The sequence below is a fragment of the Elephas maximus genome, chromosome 22 (genome assembly GCF_024166365.1).
Source record: "Elephas maximus indicus isolate mEleMax1 chromosome 22, mEleMax1 primary haplotype, whole genome shotgun sequence".
Classification (NCBI taxonomy): Eukaryota; Metazoa; Chordata; class Mammalia; order Proboscidea; family Elephantidae; genus Elephas; species Elephas maximus.
This window is the reverse complement of record NC_064840.1, coordinates 72,504,831-72,523,664: the sequence shown is the minus strand read 5'-3', so window position 1 is coordinate 72,523,664 and position 18,834 is coordinate 72,504,831. Positions and strand designations below refer to the sequence as shown.

General features: G+C 42.9%; 1 protein-coding gene across 19 annotated transcripts in view; it reads right to left on the bottom strand.

Annotated features, from left to right (window-relative positions):
- TRMT9B (tRNA methyltransferase 9B (putative)) overlaps positions 1-18,834 on the bottom strand; it is a 67,146-nt gene that overhangs the window by 36,612 nt on the left and 11,700 nt on the right. For 2 of the 19 annotated variants that reach the window (XM_049866112.1, XM_049866114.1), the window contains one exon: positions 957-1,052. The exons of 14 other annotated variants lie outside the window; for them this stretch is intronic. The gene's annotated coding sequence lies outside the window, so the exon portion shown is untranslated. Of the gene's footprint in view, positions 1-956; positions 1,153-18,834 lie in introns of those variants that run through there. 3 more of the 19 variants (XM_049866113.1, XM_049866120.1, XM_049866130.1) reach the window with 3 other exon arrangements.

Here is an 18,834-nt window from a genome sequence, read left to right as displayed (position 1 = left end):
TGTCATAACCAAGGGAGAAGTATGGCAGGGGAGCCCAGTGACAGAAGAATGCTTCATCAGCGGAGCGAGGCCTGGGAGTGCCATTGCTTCCCAAACAAGACCCCTACTGCACTGCACAGGCTGTGTCTACCAGCATTTAGATTTCTCTAGCATACTCTGGACCCCAGTGCTCCATGTCCCCTAAACTGCAGGCGTACATATCAAACTTTCTGTGTGGTCCCTTGAAGACCTGCCATTTGACTTTAGAATAGGGAGACACGCCCCCTGCCCTTCTCCCAAGGATGCTGCATGTGTGTTAGCAAGTGTAATGGATTGAGTTGTGTCTCCTAAAAAGATATGTTGAAGTCTCAACTCCTCTATCTGTGAATGTGACTTTGTTTGGAAATAGGGTTTTTGGAGATGTTATCAGTTAGCGTGAGGTCATACTAGCATAAGTGGGTTTTAATCCAATCTGAGTGGTGTCCTATAAAAGAGAAGAGATACAGAGAGACAGAGAGGAAGGATGGCCATGCAAAGCTGCATCTGCGAGCCAAGGAATGCCTGGGACCATGAGAAGCTGGGAGAGACAAAAAAGGGTCTTCTCTTAGAGCCTTGAGAGACAGCGTGTCCTTGCAGACATTCTGAACTTGGACCTCTAGCTCCCAGAACTGAGGTAATAAATTTCTGATGTTATGAGCCACCCAGTTTGTGGTACTTTGTTCCGGCAGCTCTGGGAAACTAATGCAGCAAGAGAAGGGGGTATCCAGAGCATGACCACAAACCTCTCTAAATAAATCCTCCCCCCATGCCCAAGTCCTTCAACATGGGTGTTGGGACACAAAACCGATTTCAGCCACTTCTTCTGCGAGTCCTACTTGGGTAGTCTAGCAACTGATTTCTGAACACAGGAAGCTGCCACCTAGTGTACTGGGGACTGAGCCTGTTATTAAGTTATTGTCTCACCACTCCAAACTCACCCTTCTTCACATTGGTTTGTGTTGTGGGGTGGGGACACTTCAAACAACATCTCTTCTCTGCCAAGTGGCCCCGTTGACAGGGGAACCAAAGGGAGCCTGGAAGGCAAGAGGAGGGAGAAGGAACTGGCTCCTTTCTGTTTGCTTCCTGTTCCTGCCGGAGTTGCCCAGCAACAGCCCTTCACCCTGGCAGCAGCATCTGTTTCCAACAGCAGTTGGTTAGTTCCAGGTTTTTTCCACTCTCCCAGAACCAGCCCTTTTGCACGCCCCAAGAGATACCAGCACTAGCCAAGCTGCACCCTTCCCAAGGGATCTGTGTCCCAACTCCTCACGGTCCCTCCTCTGAGCTCTCGAGGTGTCGGCACCAGCTGGCCAGGTTCCCTCCTCAGAGGTCTGGCCCCCAACACCACGGGACCCTATGAGTTCCCCATGTCTGGGTTCCAGCTCTGGGGTCCCTTCCTCCAAGTTTCTAGGTTCTGATAAGCCTGTCCTCTGCTGTGTGTTTTCCCAGTGCAGGGAGGCAGCTACTTCCCGCATCACTCTCACCGTGCCATCTCAATGCTCCCTCTGCAATTCCAGTCCTCTGCTGTCTGTTTTGACTCAATGGCACTGGGTTTTTTTGGTTTGGTTGTCTGTTTGGAAACCCTGGTGGTGCAGTGGTTAAGTGCTAAGGCTGCTAACCAAAAGGTAGGCAGTTCGATCCACGAGCAACTCTTTGGAAACCCTATGGGGCAGTTCTACTCTGTCCTATAGGGTCGCTGTGAGTCAGAATCGACAGCAACGGGTATTATCTGTTTAAAGTGTTAAACACTTGACTGCTATCTGAAAAGGTGGTGGTTCGAACCCACCTACAGGCACCTTGGAAGACAGGACTGGTGATCTGCTTCCAATAGGTCACAGCCTTGAAAACCCTATGGAGCAACTCTATTTTGCCCACATGGCGTCACCATGAGTCAATGGCAACTAACAAGCGCAACAACCATTTGTTTAGGAGGCAGAGGCAGGTCAATGGTAGAATTCTTGCCTTCCGTGAGGGACTCCAGGGTTCAATTCCCAGCCAATGAACCGTATACGCAACTACCACCCGTCCGCGAGTGGAGGCCTGCCTGTAGCTATGATGCTGAACAGGTTTCAACGGAGCTTCCAGACTAATATGGACTAGGGCGACAGGCCTGATGATCTGTTTCCATAAACCAGCCAGTGAAAACCCATGGATCACAACGGTCCAAGCCTCAATCAGTCACAAGGATGGCCCAGGACCAGGCAGGGTTTCATTCAGTTGCGCATGGGGACACCATGAGTCAGGTGCCAATTCGACAACCACGATCAACTGTAGCCATCTGTTACTAAGTCCTTACACTGAATTCTCTTTGTTAACATGTCTAGTGTGGTTTCTGTTTTCCTGACTAGACCCTCACTAATCAATAAAAAATGAAGATAAGAAAAAATTCCATTTCAACATCCTGCTGCAGTTATTTATTACCCGTCTCCCCCAACTGGTTTGTAAGCTCCATGAAATCAGGGTATGTTTTTGCTTCACTGATATGTGTCCAAGGCTTTGAACACACCTGGCACACAGTAGGCACTCAATCCTATATGTTGAATAAATTTATAGGAAATGTTTAATGCAAACATAACAAGCAAAACAAAATAATTGTAGTCATGAAAATCTGCTTATGTTAAAAGACATAAAAATTATAACCATGTACAAATATATATAGAAGAAAAATAGTTAACTTTGCAAAACTCCTTTTGCTGAAATTTTCAGCTAACTCCATTTTCTACTTTTTTTTTCTATTTTATTACTTACTAATTTTTTCAGCAATGGTTTCTCCATAGTTTCTTGGTACCTTAGGGTATGCTCTCCAAGCATTATTCATTCACTCAATAAAATATTTCTTTACATCAACTCTGTTTGAAATACTATACTAGGGGCCGTTACAAGTCTGTTTTAAGTCCGACTAATACACAATTTGAAAATTAAACCACCAATAAATAGCAGCTGTTGTCGAGTCGATTCCGACTCAGCCTGGCCAGACTCAGTCAGCAGCTGAGTTCATTAACCATTCGCACCACTCAGGGACTCCTTAGAATACCAGCACAGTATATTAAACCTCAAAGTAAAACTTGAAAAGTAGAACTCAGAGCACTCTGGAAACAAGGCATCAGTGATTGGCCCGGGGCTGTAACTCCGTGGAGACCTGACCTTTGGCAAATCACTCAGCTTCTCTGGGTATCTGTTTCCTCCTCTTAGAAATGAGAAGTATAGGTAAATATTTGCTAAAGCGTCTTTCCTCTTCTAAGACTCTGACTCTTCACATAGAAATGTGTTTTAACAAAACAAAAGCACAACGTAACTTTCAAGCACCGATGGCTGCTAAGCAGACTTGAATTTCTTCTTAACACAGCCCCAAACACACTACCTTACACAAACTGAGAGGCTAGAAGCGTGCAGCGACCAGCAGTAAACAGTCTAATGAAAAGCTTCAGTGCCAATTCCTATTTCCAGTTTCAAATGTAATTATAACTTTCTTGTCCTCAATACTTTTTAAAGGAGTCCTGGTGATGCAAATGGTTAAGTGCTGGGCTCCTAACCAAAAGGTTGGCGGTTCGAACCCACCCAGCCGCTCTGTGGGAGAAAGAACTGGCATTCCGCTTCCATAAAGTTTAAAACTAAAACCTGTTGCTGCCAAGTGGACTCCGACTCATAGTGACCTTATAGGACAGAGTAGAACTGCCCCATAGGGCTCCCAAGGCTGTAAATGTTTACGGAAGCAGACTGCCACATCTTTCTCCTGTGGAGACTAACTGGTGGGTTTGAACTGCTGACCTTTCAGTTAGCAGCCGAGTGCTTAACCACTGCACCACCAGAGCTCCTTCCCATAAAGATTAACCAAACCCATTGCCATGGAGTCAATTCTGACTCATAGCAACCCCACACCCCACGGAGCAGTTCTACTCTGTCACATAGGGGTGCTATGAGTCAAAATTGACTTGATGGCACCTAACAACAACAATACATTTTAAGCTTGGCTGGATGTTTTTAAGATCCTAATCTGTGGATTTGGAGCCCTGGTGGTGTGGTGGTTAAGCACTCGGCTGCTAACCAAAAGGTCAGTGGTTTGGATCCCCATCAGCCACTCCACAGGAGAAAGCTGTGACAGTCTGCTTCCATGAAGATTACAGCCTTGGGAACCCTATGGGGCAGTCTACTCTGTCCTGTAGGGTTTCTCTGAGTCAGAATCGACACGATGGCAATGGGTTTGTTGTTTGGTTTGGTTTTAATCTGTGAACTAGAATTAATATTGACAGCTGCATTAAGCATCCAACACATTGGAATATGTTACAAAGTTCAAAAAAGACCAGATCAGAGTAGCCATCTCTTCTCTGTCACTGACATCTAAATGTGTAAGTCTTCACAGAAGGTGCTGGAGCAAGATCTGAAAAACTGAGCGAAAACTCACCAAGAAGCAAGCCCACCGCTAAGGCTTAGCCATGAGAAAGATATAACACAAAGTACAACACAACTGTCATAAATCTCCTCTCTGGACTGCTATGTGTGATGGAGAATACAGTAGAATAGCAAAGTCACTCAAATGCTACTTCAGAAATAAGGAATGAGAATAGAGGGAAAACAGGCTATGTAAAAAAACAGATCCCAGAGCCAAAAGGTCAAGGTCAGTAAAGTGAACAGATTGGTCTGTTTAATAATAACAGATGTCGACAAAAGTTAACAGAGTAAACTTGTTTTTGTCACATAATTTCGTTCACAGAAGTAAAATATAATTTGCGTGTGTTTACCTGTAAGAAAATCCAGTAGTACTGGCGTTACCAGCAGGGAAGGGTTTATTACGGATAGAATTGTATCACCCCAAAATACATGTTGGAATCCTAACCCCTATACCTAGGGATATAATTTCCATTGGGAAATAGGGTTTTCTCTGTTGTGTTAATGAAGTCATATCAGTGTAGGGTTTGTCCTAAACCTAACCACTTCTCAGTTATTTAAAGAGCAGTATGGGACACCGAGACAAGCAAGCACAAATCGGGGAGAGAGATGCCACGTGAAGATCACCCGGGAACCGAGGAACACTGAGACTACAGAAGGTGGAGAAGCCAAGGATCTTTCCCAGGAACTGACAGTGAGACTTCCCCTAGAGCCAGAACCCTGAATTTGGACTTCTAGCCCACCGAACTACTAGAAAATAAAGTTCTGTTCCTTAAAGCCACTCATTTGTGGTATTTCTGTTACAGCAACGCTAGGAAACTAAGACAGGGCTAAAGGGATGCTCGGCACCAACAATGTAGCCTATTGTTGTTAGGTGTTGGGTTCCGACTCATAGCGACCCTGTGTATGATAGAAACACTGCCATCCTGCTCCATCCTCACAATTGTTGTTATGCTTGAGCCCGTTGTTGTAGTCACTGTGTCAATTCATCTCATTGAGGATCTTCCTCTCTCGCTGACCCTCTACTTTACCAAGCACGATGTCCTTCTTCAGAGACTAGTCCCTCCTGCTAACGTGTCCAAAGTAGGTGAGACGAAGTCTCACCATCCTTGCTTCAAGGAGCATTCTGGCTGCATTTCTTCCAAGATAGATTTGTTTGTTCTTTTGGCAGTCCATGGTATATTCAATATTCTTCACCAACACCGTAATTCAAAGGTGTTGATTCTTCTTTGGTCTTCCTTATTCATTGTCCCGCTTTTGCAAGCCTATGAGGTGACTGAAAACACCATGGCTTGGGCCAGGTGCACCTTAACCCTTAAAGTGACATCTTTGCTTTTTACCAGTTTAATGAGGTCTCTCAAATAACTGCGTGTGCGGGGGGAGGGGGGTAGGTTGTGTGTGTGTGGGTGGGTGGGTGTGTGTGAGTTTATTTACATTTATGTATCAATAAATGACACAGAAACATAGGAAGGTGGATTTACAAGCCTATGTGAGCACCAAAAATAGGCAGTACTGTCCCAGAGTCCAGGATGGGAACATGGGTGCAATCAAGGTGGGAGGAACTTCTGGTTATATATAAATACATAAGTCCCTGCATGGTTATGTGAGGACTTGTGAAGTGCTGCACACCTGTTGCTTTTCTCTGTGATGCTCATCAGGCTATTCATAAATTCCATGGTTGCACATCCACCATGCCTCATCTCTTTTAGGAATTACCTGACACTGTTCCACAGGCAAATGCCTACGGGAACAGGTAGAGGTGCACTCTCCTGGTGCCCTTGAACCACTGGGCTGCCAGCTGCTCAAACTGTCCTCCCCCTTCACATCCTGAAGACTGATCCTCCTCAGAGTGGGGAGCTGAACACAGTCAACGTGGGCGTCAGCTCACACCTCAAAACGTCACTGTCTAAAACGGCCTTTAACCTGATTGCATTCCATATAAAATTCAGACTTCAGACTAGAAAGCATGGAGAGATTCTGGCAATTAGGAGCTCTTGCAGAGTTTCATGACATGTAAATAAGGAATTCCTAAGGTCTGTCACTGGGTAAGGTTTATTTATGAAGGAAAATTCTTCTTCACAGCAATTCCAAAGAGCAAGCCCACCACTTTCTAGGTTAAAGGAACAGGAATGACGAAGGCCTGCCTACTGTCATCCCTTCCAGGCCTCATCCTCATCCCAGGAGAGCCATATATTTCTCCAGACCTTTATAGCCCCCTTGATAAGAGATTCAATACTCCTTGAACTTCCAACTTCGAAGTATGTCTTTTGTGATTTTGGGTACTATCTCATTTAGAATAAAAATTAGTATCAATTGTTCTCTTTTTTTTTTGTAAGAATCTGTCTTAGAAGGTGTGTAAAGCCCTTTAGCAATTCTTGTGCAATGAAAGTGACAAAGATAACTTTGTAACAATGTTTCAAAATCTGTTTACTAATAGCATAGTCCCAATTAATATTTTCATTTTGACAACTACCATATAGGGTAAGGTCAGCGTTCAGAAACATAAACCCTGGTGGTATAGTGGTTAAGAGCTATGACTGCTAATCAAAAGGTCAGCAGTTCTAATCCACCAGACCCTCTTTGGAAACCCTGTGGGGCAGTTCTACTCTGTTCTTTAAAGTCACTATGAGTCCAGATCAACTCAATGCAATGGGTTTGGTTTTTGGTGTCATATAATTTAATTTTAGAAATAACTAAAGTTAATCTTTTCAGTACCAAAGCATTATTTACGGTAACCACTTTTGTGAAATACTGCTCTGGCGTTCTAAGTGAGTTAATGATTATAATTCTATGATGGAAGTGAGGACTTGCTTAAATGGAAAAAAAAAAGTTGAAAAATCAGAAGGCTTCGCCTTCCCTAGAAATTACTAACGTTAAAGAGAGAGTCAACTTAATTAGAAAGAATGCATTCATTTACAGGGCACTGGTGTAGAAGAGTCGAAAACAATCTAAACGGAGAGGGCTGAGGTTGGTCACATGCTAACAGGAAAAATTTGACTTTTTAATGTCAACTTTAACACAATGTATCACAAGAAAAATCTGTGGGGTGAACAAGTCATCCCTACGGCTTCACTGTGTCGAACAAGGTTCAGTGTGTCCATGGTCTAGGAGGGAAGAGACGTTAAGGACATGGGCTTCAATGCCTACGGCCCCGAGGTCGAGTCTTAGCTCTGCCGTTCTGTAGTCCCATTAAGGAACACATTTTGTTCCTAAGTCCTTGGGTGGGTTTTTAATTGTGCTTTTACCCAACACACTAGTATTTAACTCTAGTAATCTAAGATTTTAGGGCATTGCACATATTTCTGGAGCCCTGGTGGTGTAGTGGTTAAGAGCTTGACTGCTAACCAAAAGGTTGGCAGTTTGAATCCACCAGCCACTCCTTGGAAACTCTATGGGCCAGTTCTACTCTGTCTTGTAGGGTCCCTATGAGTCGGAATCGACTCAATGGCAATGGGTTCTTACAGGTACATATTTCTAAGGAACCCTGGTGGTACGGTAGTTGAGCACTTGCTGCTGACTGAAGAGTTGGCGGTTCAAACCCACACAGCGGCTGGAACACGTGGCAATCTGCTCCTGTAAAGATTTAAAAAAAAAAATGTCGTGGAGTTGATTCCAACTTACAGTGACCCCATAGGACAGAGTAGAACTGGCCCACAGGGTTTCCAAGGAGTGGCTGATGGATTCGAGCTGCCAAATTCTGATGAGCAACTGAGCTCTTAACCACAAGTTAACCTAAGAAACCCTACTGAACAGCTCTACTCTGTCCTACAGGGTCGCTATGAGTCGGAACCAACCCCCACGGCCCACAACAACGTCTTTCTGGATGATCTTTCCAGAGAGAAAACAAATACAGGAAATAATTTACCCAGGATCCTAGAATTAAGCAGTGTTTACACTGGAGTACCTCGGTGGCACAAACAGTGAAACGCTCGGCTACTCGGCTCAAAGCCACCCTGAAGCGTCTTGGAAGACAGGCCTGGCTATCTGCTTCTGGAAGGTCATGGCCTTGAGAACCCTACGGAGCAGTTCTACTCTGCACACCCAGAGTTGCCATGAGTCAGAATCGGCTTGGCAGCAGCTAACGACAACAAACACGAAATCTGCATGTTATTTCTGCTTCTCAATCCAATTTTTTTATGTACTGAAAAAAAATCATTTTTATGCTCTCTAGAATTTTATTAACTATACTTCCCACAGTTCTAAAGTATTAACAACCGAGGTCTGTTATGATGATTTTAACATTACCTGATCCTAAAATGCTTTTGGATTATAATCTCATAATCCAAAAATTGAAAAGGACACTGCAAAATAGAAGCAAGAGCACAAAAGTGTTATAAACTCTATTTTTGAGCTGTGGAAATGAGGTCTTTAGACTTGCACCACCCAGCCTCCTAACTCCTCAGGGCACTTTGGAGGGTAGAGCAGAGGTCCCACCTCAGACAGGATGGCCCCCATATCCAACGTACTAGACATGATGGTGCTGTCTGGACTCCCACAGCGTTCTGTCTCTGCTCTGGAAGATTACGTGTCACTCTACACTGGGTGATATTGGTGTACGCCACCTCCTGTATTAGTCTGAGAAATTCCGTGATAAATACGCACTGAACTCAAAATTTAGACCAATTTAGATAAAAGCTGCACCACACAATTTAATTTTAGAAATAACTGATGCTTAGTCTGTTCAGTTCCGTCTTAGTTTTCCAGTGCTGCCATAACAGAAATACCACGAGTGGGTGGCTTTAACCAACAGAAATTCATTTTTTTCACATTTAGGAAGCTAGAAATCCTGATTCAGAACGCCAGCTGTAGGGGAAGGCTTTCTCTCCCTGTCAGCTCTGGTGGAAGGTCCTTGTCTCTTCAGGTTCTATTCCTTGGCTCCTTGGTGATCTTCAAGGGCCATAGCATCTCTCTCCCCCACCTCTGCTTGCTGGCTTGCTTGTTTAATCTCTTTTAATACCTCAAAACAGATTGACTTAAAACCCACCGTACACGTATATTGTCTCATTAACACAGCAAAGAAAACCCGTTCTCAAATGGAATTATAACCACAGGTGCCAAAAACCAAAAAACCCGTTGCCATCGAGTCGGTTCCGACTCCTAGTGACCCTATAGCATGGAGTAGAACTGCCCCATAGGGTTTCCAAGGAGCGCCTGGTGGATTCAAACCGCTGACCTTTTGGTTAGCATCTGTAGCTCTTGACCACTACGCCACTAGGGTTTCCACCACAGGTACAGGGGTTAGGATTTACAATACATATTTTTGCGGACACAATTCAATCCATAACAAGGACCAAAGCATCATTTATTTAAATCATATTTATGGAAATCTTTCTAAAAAATTCCCTATACTGCCATGCCTTCTAAATAGCTTATCAATAACAGATGTTCATTGATAACGTATAGTCTATTATGCTCCCAGGACATAACGAAGTGTCTGCATCCACACTACATGGCCTTAGACTGTTGTCTGAAGTACTTGTTTCTGTTTCTTAACCATTTCTCTGCCAGTCTTGCTGTTGGTTGCCACTTCTCACTATCAATACGCCTGTGTCCAGTAAGCGCCTCCACTTTCTAATTTTCTGCTCTGAGTCTGCATGGGACTTAAACAAAACAAAATAAAAAAATCAGACAACAAAGTCTGTTGAAATCGTCTCTAAAATACGAAGAGAAAGACTTTCAGGGTCGTCTGTGGGGTTAGTTTTGGATAAACAAGTCTTGTGACATCATAGGACTGCTCTTGAGCCTTCTTGGTTCTGGACCAGCATCTGGAATCTGGGTAAGGCTTGTTGTTCTTGTGACCTTCTGCTGTGGGAAATGTCCTTGGGTACTGACCCTCTGATGGCCAGCCTTTTGGTTTTTAACCAGTGCCCTCTGACAACATTTCTTTGCTGTGTGTTCATTTAAGTGTTAGTTCTATTTCATTGGGAATGCTGGTGGCTCAGTGGTTAAGAGCTTGCCTGCTAACCAAAAGGTCAGCAGTTCGAATCCACCAGGTGCTTCTTGGAAACCCCATGGGGCAGTTCTGCTCTCTCCTATGGGATCACTATGAATTGAAATCGACTCAACGGCAATGGGTTAGGTCTTTTTGTGTGTGTGCAGGTGGGGGGATGGGGGAAGGCCTTTTTCCTTTATACTGAGCTCCTTCCTAGCCAAGATCTTGTGCTTCCCTTCATGGTCTGCAGCAACACCCACCTGCCTAATACCCGTGCAACCAGTGCGGTGGTACCGTTTGAATGTTTACATCACACATCCAGGCTTCCAACTGGGAGTAAGTGCCACAATTACAAAAGCCTCACAGAAGTAGGAAGTACTCCAGTTGAATGAATGGTCTCATTTGCAGGCAGCTTGCATTGTGTTTTATAAGAATACGTTTGACATTTTAAGCTTTCCCGTGGCAGTAAATTCTCTTTCTCCTAGAAGCAGAAGTTATTATCTTTGTGCCCAGAATAAGCCAGACTGTTTTGAAAAGTTTAATTTTTTTCAGTGTTCATATTCCATTTTATCACTCTGTGTTTCTTCAGAGGGAAGGCTATAAGGACCCACAGTCTATTATTTCTCATTTAAAACTACAATTACCATTTTTTACCCTTAAGGGATTTCATCATAACCTATTTCAAAGTGAACAAAACAAGTTAAATTAGAGTACAAGCCTTCTGGTTTTAAATGAGAAATTAAAAATAAATAAGACAAAACACTCAACCTAACATTCCCAAGGCAAGATGGAACTACTTGTAAATGGCTATACAATATTTAACAAAATCTAGAATATCACCTATATTGTAATATTCACAATTATTTTATGATCTCTAAGAAAGCCAATGATATGCCATCAACGGTAAGATGTGGCCACATTTTAACATCTTTAAAATCAAAAACATCTTGTTGTTAGGTTCCACTGAGTTGGTTCCAACTCATAGCAACTCTATGCACAACAGAATAAAACACTGCCTGGTCCTGCACCATCCTCATGATCACTGCTATGCTTGAGCCCATTGTTGCGGCCTCTGTGTCAGTCCATCTTGTTGAGGGTCTTCCTCTCTTTTGGTGACACTCTAGTTTACCAAGCCTGATATCCTTCTCCGGGAACTGGTCCTTCCTGAGAACATGCTCAAAGTATGTGAGAGACAGTATGTCCATGCTTGCTTCTAAGGAGCATTCTGGCTGTACCTCTTCCAAGATACATTTGTTTGTTCTTCTGGCAGTCCACAGTATATTCAATATTCTTTGCCAACACCGTAATTCGAAGGTGTCAATTCTTCTTCAGCCTTCCCTATTCCTAGTCCAGCTTTTGCATGCATATAAGATGTTTGAAAACACCATGGCTTGGGTCAGGCACACCTTAGGGCCCAAATTTTAAAGATGTTAAAATGTGAAATAATCAGGGAAAATCAATGAAATATAGTATTTTTGAAAAATATTTTTAATAACAAATATGACAATAATGACTAGAATTTTTTTTTTAAGTGTCTTATTCCCTTAGGAAGGCCAGTATTCTACTTTAATTACCAGATCTTTGTTTTATGCCCTCCTAAATTGTTAGAAAGTGAGAAGCAACATAGCTCATTCATGAGAAAACTACAGTCAAAAACAGGCAAATGGATATAAAACCAAAGCTTAAATGTGTATGGCTTACATTGGGCACTTCCCTCAATCCCCTCCCCTTCCGTAGCCTGAGATACTGACGAAATAGTATCTCATCAGACTCTGCGCCTACTTCACTAAGAAAATGTCAATTTCCTCAGCTTCCCTCCTTCTATCTCAAAATTTTGTATATTCCTTTTTTTCTCCCCCAGAATTATTAGACTGCTTTCAAAGGCTAAGGAGCCCTGGTGGCACAGTGTTCAAGTGCTGGACTGCTAACCCAAAGGTCAGAGGTTTGAAACCACCAGCTGTTCCTTGAGAGAAAAATGTAGCAGTCTGCTTCCATAAAGGTTTATAGCCTTGGAAACCCTTGGGGCAGTTCTACACTGTCCTACAGGGTTGCTACGGAATCGACCCCCAAGGCAGCAGGTTTGGTTTTATTTGGCTTCAAAGGCTAGCATCTCTCCTGAGGCATTAGCCTATCCTCTGCCTTCCCTTCTTTGTTGTCTCTCTCCCAGTGGCTCCCTCTCCTCATCCAGGAGACAGCAAAGCCTCTTTAAATACAAATAGACAGCAGCACACAAATGTAACCTATCTCCAGACCCTGTTTCTGCCCTCAAGCTGTGTTGTTATTGTTAGGTGCCATTGAGTCAATTTCGACTCACAGTGACCCTATATGACAGAATAGAACTGCCCATAGGGTTTTCTAGACTGTAAAATTTACAGGAGCAGATCTCCAGGTCTTTCTCCCATGAAGAGGCTGGGTGGGTTCGAAATGCCAACCTTTGGTTAGCAGCTGAGTGCTTAACCGTTGCACCACCTGGGCTCCTCAATCTTTAGCTTCCTCTTTCTCCTTTCCTTCTCAAGACAGGTCCATAAGCCTTATCTGCTTCCTCATCTCTCCTTCTCCTCTCAACCCACTGCGACCTTGCTGCTATACGACACCACTCTACTCCAAAAGCCTCTTGGTTTTTCCTGCCACGTGCTTCTATCACTAGGTTTTATAGCAAGATCACCCTTGAGAAAAATTATTGTTGAACTCCACTGGATGGTAATTTTGCTGGCAGCTATGTTAGCAGGTGGGACAGAATGTACTCTTTCTGAAGCCATTGATTATTGCTCAGGAGTCGGTTCCAAACAGGCAAGAAGCCCCAAATAGCTACCATGCTGCTTAAGTGAAGGACTTGAGATTCTAAGGCATAAAAGGAGGTGGCTGCAGGGTATAAGGTGGGAACAGGGAACAGCGTCACGCTGAGGGAGTGGGACCAAGGGTAACAGCAGGTCTGTGTGTGATGAGTTTTATGCCATATTAGGTGAAAATTATTACCACTCATGGCATTTATAAATAGTTGAGAACAAACCAGTATGCAAAAGAAAACTATATGACTAGTTTCTGAAAGACCAAGGCCTAGAACCCATGTGCACTCATTCTACAAGCCCAGAGACACACCACACCATACTTTAGGTTCGATAAACAGAACTAAAGCCTCCAGGAAAACGAGAATCATTTAATAAGAGCTTTAACTACTTGTTGCACAATACTCAATGCTGTGGTTAGGTGCAGCGGAGTTGGTTCTGGCTCATAGTGATTCCATGTACACAACAGAAGGAAGCACTGCCTGGTCCTGCGTCATTCTCACAATCATTGCTATGTTTCAGCCCATTGTTGAAGCCACTGTGTCAACCCATCTCCTTGAGGGTCTTCCTCTTTTTCAAGTATGATGTCCTTCTCCAGGGACTGGTCCTTCCTGATAACATATCCAAAGTACATGAAATGAAGTCTCACCATCCTCGCCAAAAGTTTATGACTTGATAATTGAGTCAGTTGCCTACAGCAGAGCTAAAGACCCACAGTGCTGAGCTGATCTGATTTTAGCTGCACAGTGATGGGATTTTAATGATTTCTGCTTTTCAAAGATTTGCTCTCATTCCAGAGTGCTGTTCTATACATAAACCCATCAATTTTATGTCAGAATACATCATCTTGATGAGAATAAAAAACTCTTGTGTGCATTTGCTGCCAATACATTTTCAAAGGACCAAATTTTAACAAGGAGAATAGACAAATCCATTAGACAAGAGATCATAAATTATTTTGGCTGTAAAAATGTTTTTAAAATATCTGGGGCAACCTTCTGCTTGCAGGTTTCCACATGTACTGCCTCCATATGGGTGTGTATGTGTGTACATACAGCTTTTTAAAGGAAATGGCATGTGGTCTGGCCCACATTTCCACGGTCGTGTAGGAACTAAAATATTCTTTGCTAGCAGAACAAGAAGAGCAAGGTTCGCATTTCTGCCAACTGGATGCAAAGCTCCAAGAGCTTCCTGTCAAGTAAAGCCAGTCGGAGAATCTAGTCAATGTCTACTGTAGGGAAAAATTAATGGTGGAAGATTGAAGGGACTTGATCATGGATGATGGTCAAATTCAAGTAATGGCCTTGTAGCTTCAAAACAGACATTTCTCTGGGTCCAGGCTCTCTGTGGCAGGTCCAGGCTCTCTGTGGCCTCTGTGCGCCTGACTGAAGTCTTTAACCAGTGTGAAAATGGATGGCAAAGAGTTAGTTTTCACATTCTCATCTGCTAAAAGTTGGGTAATATTTCTGCACCTAAGGTTTAGATAATACAGCTGAGTAAATGCTTCAGCTGAAGTTAGAATGGTAGCACTGTTTTCCTTTACTGATTACCTTGACTTAGACTACGTTTCCCATCAGTTGACACACTGTCACCTGGACCCCTAACACTAACATTTTCTAGCTCTTCTCCTCCAGCACCAGGTGAAGTGCTTATTAATTTTTCAGTCTTCACTACACAGATAGGCCCCATGAGAGCAGGCTTGTGGACAAGTGTTCATTCTGAGCAGCCATAAGACTTTGGGTCCATTTTTCCAGAAAGCTCCTGAATAGCCGTTTGACCCTCAGCTACCATTTCTGATTGACAGATAGCTTCTTCAGATGCATTTTCTGAAGCTGGTTCACTACTCACAACTCATGTTCATGAAGTTCCTTCAAGGGTGTTGTTACGGAGCAAGATTCCTCTATTGACTCTACAAAGGACTGACAACTGCCATAGAGACTTAAAGAATTGGACCAAAGCCCATCTAATTCTTTGTTCCAGACAGGTCAACAGTACTTTCTGGGAGCTGCAAATCCCTAGGGGAAATGGAATTATTTAAAATTTCAGATGAAGAGTTATACTCTGATGCTTCTACTTCCATAAAGGGGTTATCTAAGCTGAGATCAGGAGGGTATTGGTGGTTTAGTGGTGGAATTCTCGACTTCCACACAGAAGACCGGGGTTCTATTACTGAAAATCAGCCACCGACAGCCCTATGGATCACAATGGTCCAAACTACAATCAATCATGAGGATGTCTCGGGACAGGACAGTGTTTCATTTCATTGTGCATGGGGTCACCAGGAGCTGGGGACAGCTAACAACAACAAGTTGAGATCAGATGCACCAATATTCCTGATGTCAGCATTCTGACATTTACTCCTGCAGTGCTTCTGAATATGAGCAGCTCTGAAGATACAGCGATTTTCCCTGTGCCTGGAAGGTCCACATATCTGCTATAGCTGCCGCCTTTCATCTCAGCTTCCAAATCAACAGATTTTTGTTGGCTTTGTTGCCTTTCTCCAGGAAGTTCAAGGTCTCCCCGGTTACAAAGATGTTCTCTGTCAGGTGGAACATTCTGCTGCCCAGTCTCATGCTGTCGATTTCCTGGTTCTTTGTGGTGCTCTAAACCACTCCCTTGACTCAGATTCTGACAACGTTCTTGATGCCAACCCTTTGCACCCAGAAACATTTGTGGTTCATGCATTGTGGTAACTGTGGGCAGATAAACAAGCTTCCTTTCTTGGGTGGGGACAAAATGGAAGGCCCTGGGTGCTTTTATCAGGTGGTGGGTTCTTTGGGTAGTCTGCAACGACTGCTTTGTCCGATGAACCCTGAAGTGGCCTAGCTGGGCTCCAGTCTGCGGGAGCACTACACTGAAGAAGCATGATCAGAAAGATCCTGTAGAGGGAAAGAATGTCCTCTCACCCCCCTACCCAATATAGCAATGAATCCAATCACACTACATAATTAGCACCTTATCTTGGTTGACCGTAAATCCCAATTTGCTGGACAGTCTCAGTTTATGCCACTTTTCCCAGCGTAACCATTAGCAGTGCCAGCTCCACTCTAAAAAGTAACCCAGTTTGGACAACAAGGTACATGGTCACCCTAGATTTAATTTCATCATTGCATAACTGATTGCACTCCAATCTGCATTTGCAAATTTCTTAACGTTAAGAATGTGCCTGCATTTTCTCAAATTACACTAATTATAAACTCAACGTCTCGAGGAATGTTATGGGGCTCCGATAATTATCAGAAGATTACTGACTGCTTTCTGAACATTGACTAGAGTATCAAGAGCAGTCCTCTTTTCTTATAAGGAATACTCTGGGTGGTGCAACTGGTTAAGTGCTTGACTACTAACCAAAAGGTTGGCAGTTCAAACCCACCCAGAGGCACCTCAGAAGAAAAGGCCTGGCAATCTGCTTCCAAAAGGTCACGCCAGAGAAAACCCTAGGCAGCACAGTTCTGCTCTGCACATATGGGGTCACCAGGAGTTGAAATTGACTTGACAGTCACTTTTTGTTTGTTTTTGTTTTTTTATAAACTCAGTATTTCTTTAAAAGTTAAAACACTCTAACTTTTGACAAATTCACTTATTTCAATTTTTTTGCGGATTCAAGGGAGAAGATAAAAGAAAAACATGGTCCTAGACAGTGGCCACTTTTTTGCCTCCCTCAGCTACCTTTTGTTGTTTTGTTGGAAAAAATATCAGCAACTATTCTTTGAAGTCAGAAATATATTTTGGTTTCAGTTAGGTCCACATTTCACCTCAACATGAGAGAAGAGACCACTTCTTCTCTGGGGAAACCACTGTTCTCCAAACTCGTAATGTTAAGTATTGTATTATTCTAACCTTGTATTGCTGTGCACCCCATCCCCCATCCCCATACTATCAGCCTTTCAAGGGCAAAGCCATATATCTATAGCACCTAGCACCAATCCTGGTAGCAAATAGGTTCTTATTACCCACTTCTTGAATCAACAAAGGAGCCCCAGTGGCTCAGTGGTTAAGAGCTCAGGCTGCTAACCAAAAGATCAGCAGTTGAATTCACCAGGCACTCCTTGGAAACCCTATGGGGTAGTTCTACTCTAGTTCTACTCTGTCCTGTAGGGTCTCTAGGAGTCGGAATCGACTCAACAGCAACAGGTTTGGTTTCCGGTTTCTCTGAATCAACAAATAATCAAATTCATTCATTGATGTTCAGAACCTAGTCCTGTTTGGTTCTCCTCAAATTTTGATTTTAAAGATATACAAAATCCCTTGCTGTCTCTACCCCAACCCCCTTCAGTTTGGCTCATCAATGATTTAACTAGAGAGAGATTTCGTCTACTCTCTAGTTGACTTGGCCAATCAATAGATCATTCTGGTTTTCAGTTCATAAAAGAAGTTGTGTCCTACAACTTAATCTTCAATTAAAAATTAAGCTCTGTATATTTAGAGAGGACAAGAGCTTTTCACCCTTAAAATTGAGAGGGAGGGTAATTCAGGTTTTTCTCTTCAATATTGACTCAAATATGATGGAAGAGAAAAATTGGGGGGAGGGGTGGAAGAAATGAGAATTAGAGAATGCATTACTACAACATAGACCAGTCAATACCACTGACTTTCCCTTATAATTAACCAAATGATAATATAACGTTACATCCAAACACTTCCCACGTGAGAATACTATATAACAAAACAAACAAACAAACAAACACCAACCAAACCTGTTGTCATCAAGTCAATCCCGACTCAGAGCGACCCTACAGGACAGAGTAGAACTGCCCCATAGGGTTACCAAGGAGCAGCTGGTGGATTTGAACTGCCATCTTTTTGGTTAGCAGCCAAGCTCTTAACCACTGTGCCACCTGGGCTATGAGAATACTACATAGATGGGGCTTAGGGATAACAACCTAGGAGGGGCCAGGGATAAGGAGGTAGCAGTTCTGTCTTGAAGCTGCATTTACAGAGCAAAAGCACTGCTTTTATTTTGATATGCTTATTTTTGGTGGCTTGGGGTTCGGTGGCCAAACTCTTGGACTCAAATAAGCATATTTGTATTACAGTGTGATTTACCTGAGGTAACAATGGCCATTTTGCATTTAAATACTTCCATGATCTATCAGAGAAGATATCTGAAAGTATTCTTACCTTTCAAGACATAAAAATCTATTAAAAATGTATGTGCAATAAACTGGTCCACCGACAACCAACTTCATTTGTTGCAGCTACTCTTTTCTAAATCAGAGGAAAATATAGGATGATTTCATTCAATAATCAAGACTAACTCCTGGATGTTCCATTGTAATTTCTGAGTAAAAATAAACCAATAATTTATTAGCTAGGAATAGAAGAGATGCAATCATATCTACTTTAATAGTTTACAAAAAAGAAGTCTGACAAGCACGAGGCTGTCCAATATGTGATTACAGTGAATTCAAGCATACTCTTATTTTGATCTCCAGTAAACAGCTCATTTCTATCTTCATACTCCTTAAAAAAAAAAAAAAGAGAGAGAGAGAAAGAAAAGCACCATGAAAGTCACAGAGCAAAGAAGGATTCAGTAGACACACAGGTACACAGATAATTTCTCCCATGAAAGAAACAGCCAGCCAGGGACTATGATTTCTCAGAGAGGACACTATATTCTTTCTTTGTGTTCAGATTGATTAAGCTGGTAGGCTACCTGGGATTTTGGTCGGAAGGACCTTTTTCAAAATAATCTTTCTAATATTTCACCTTGCT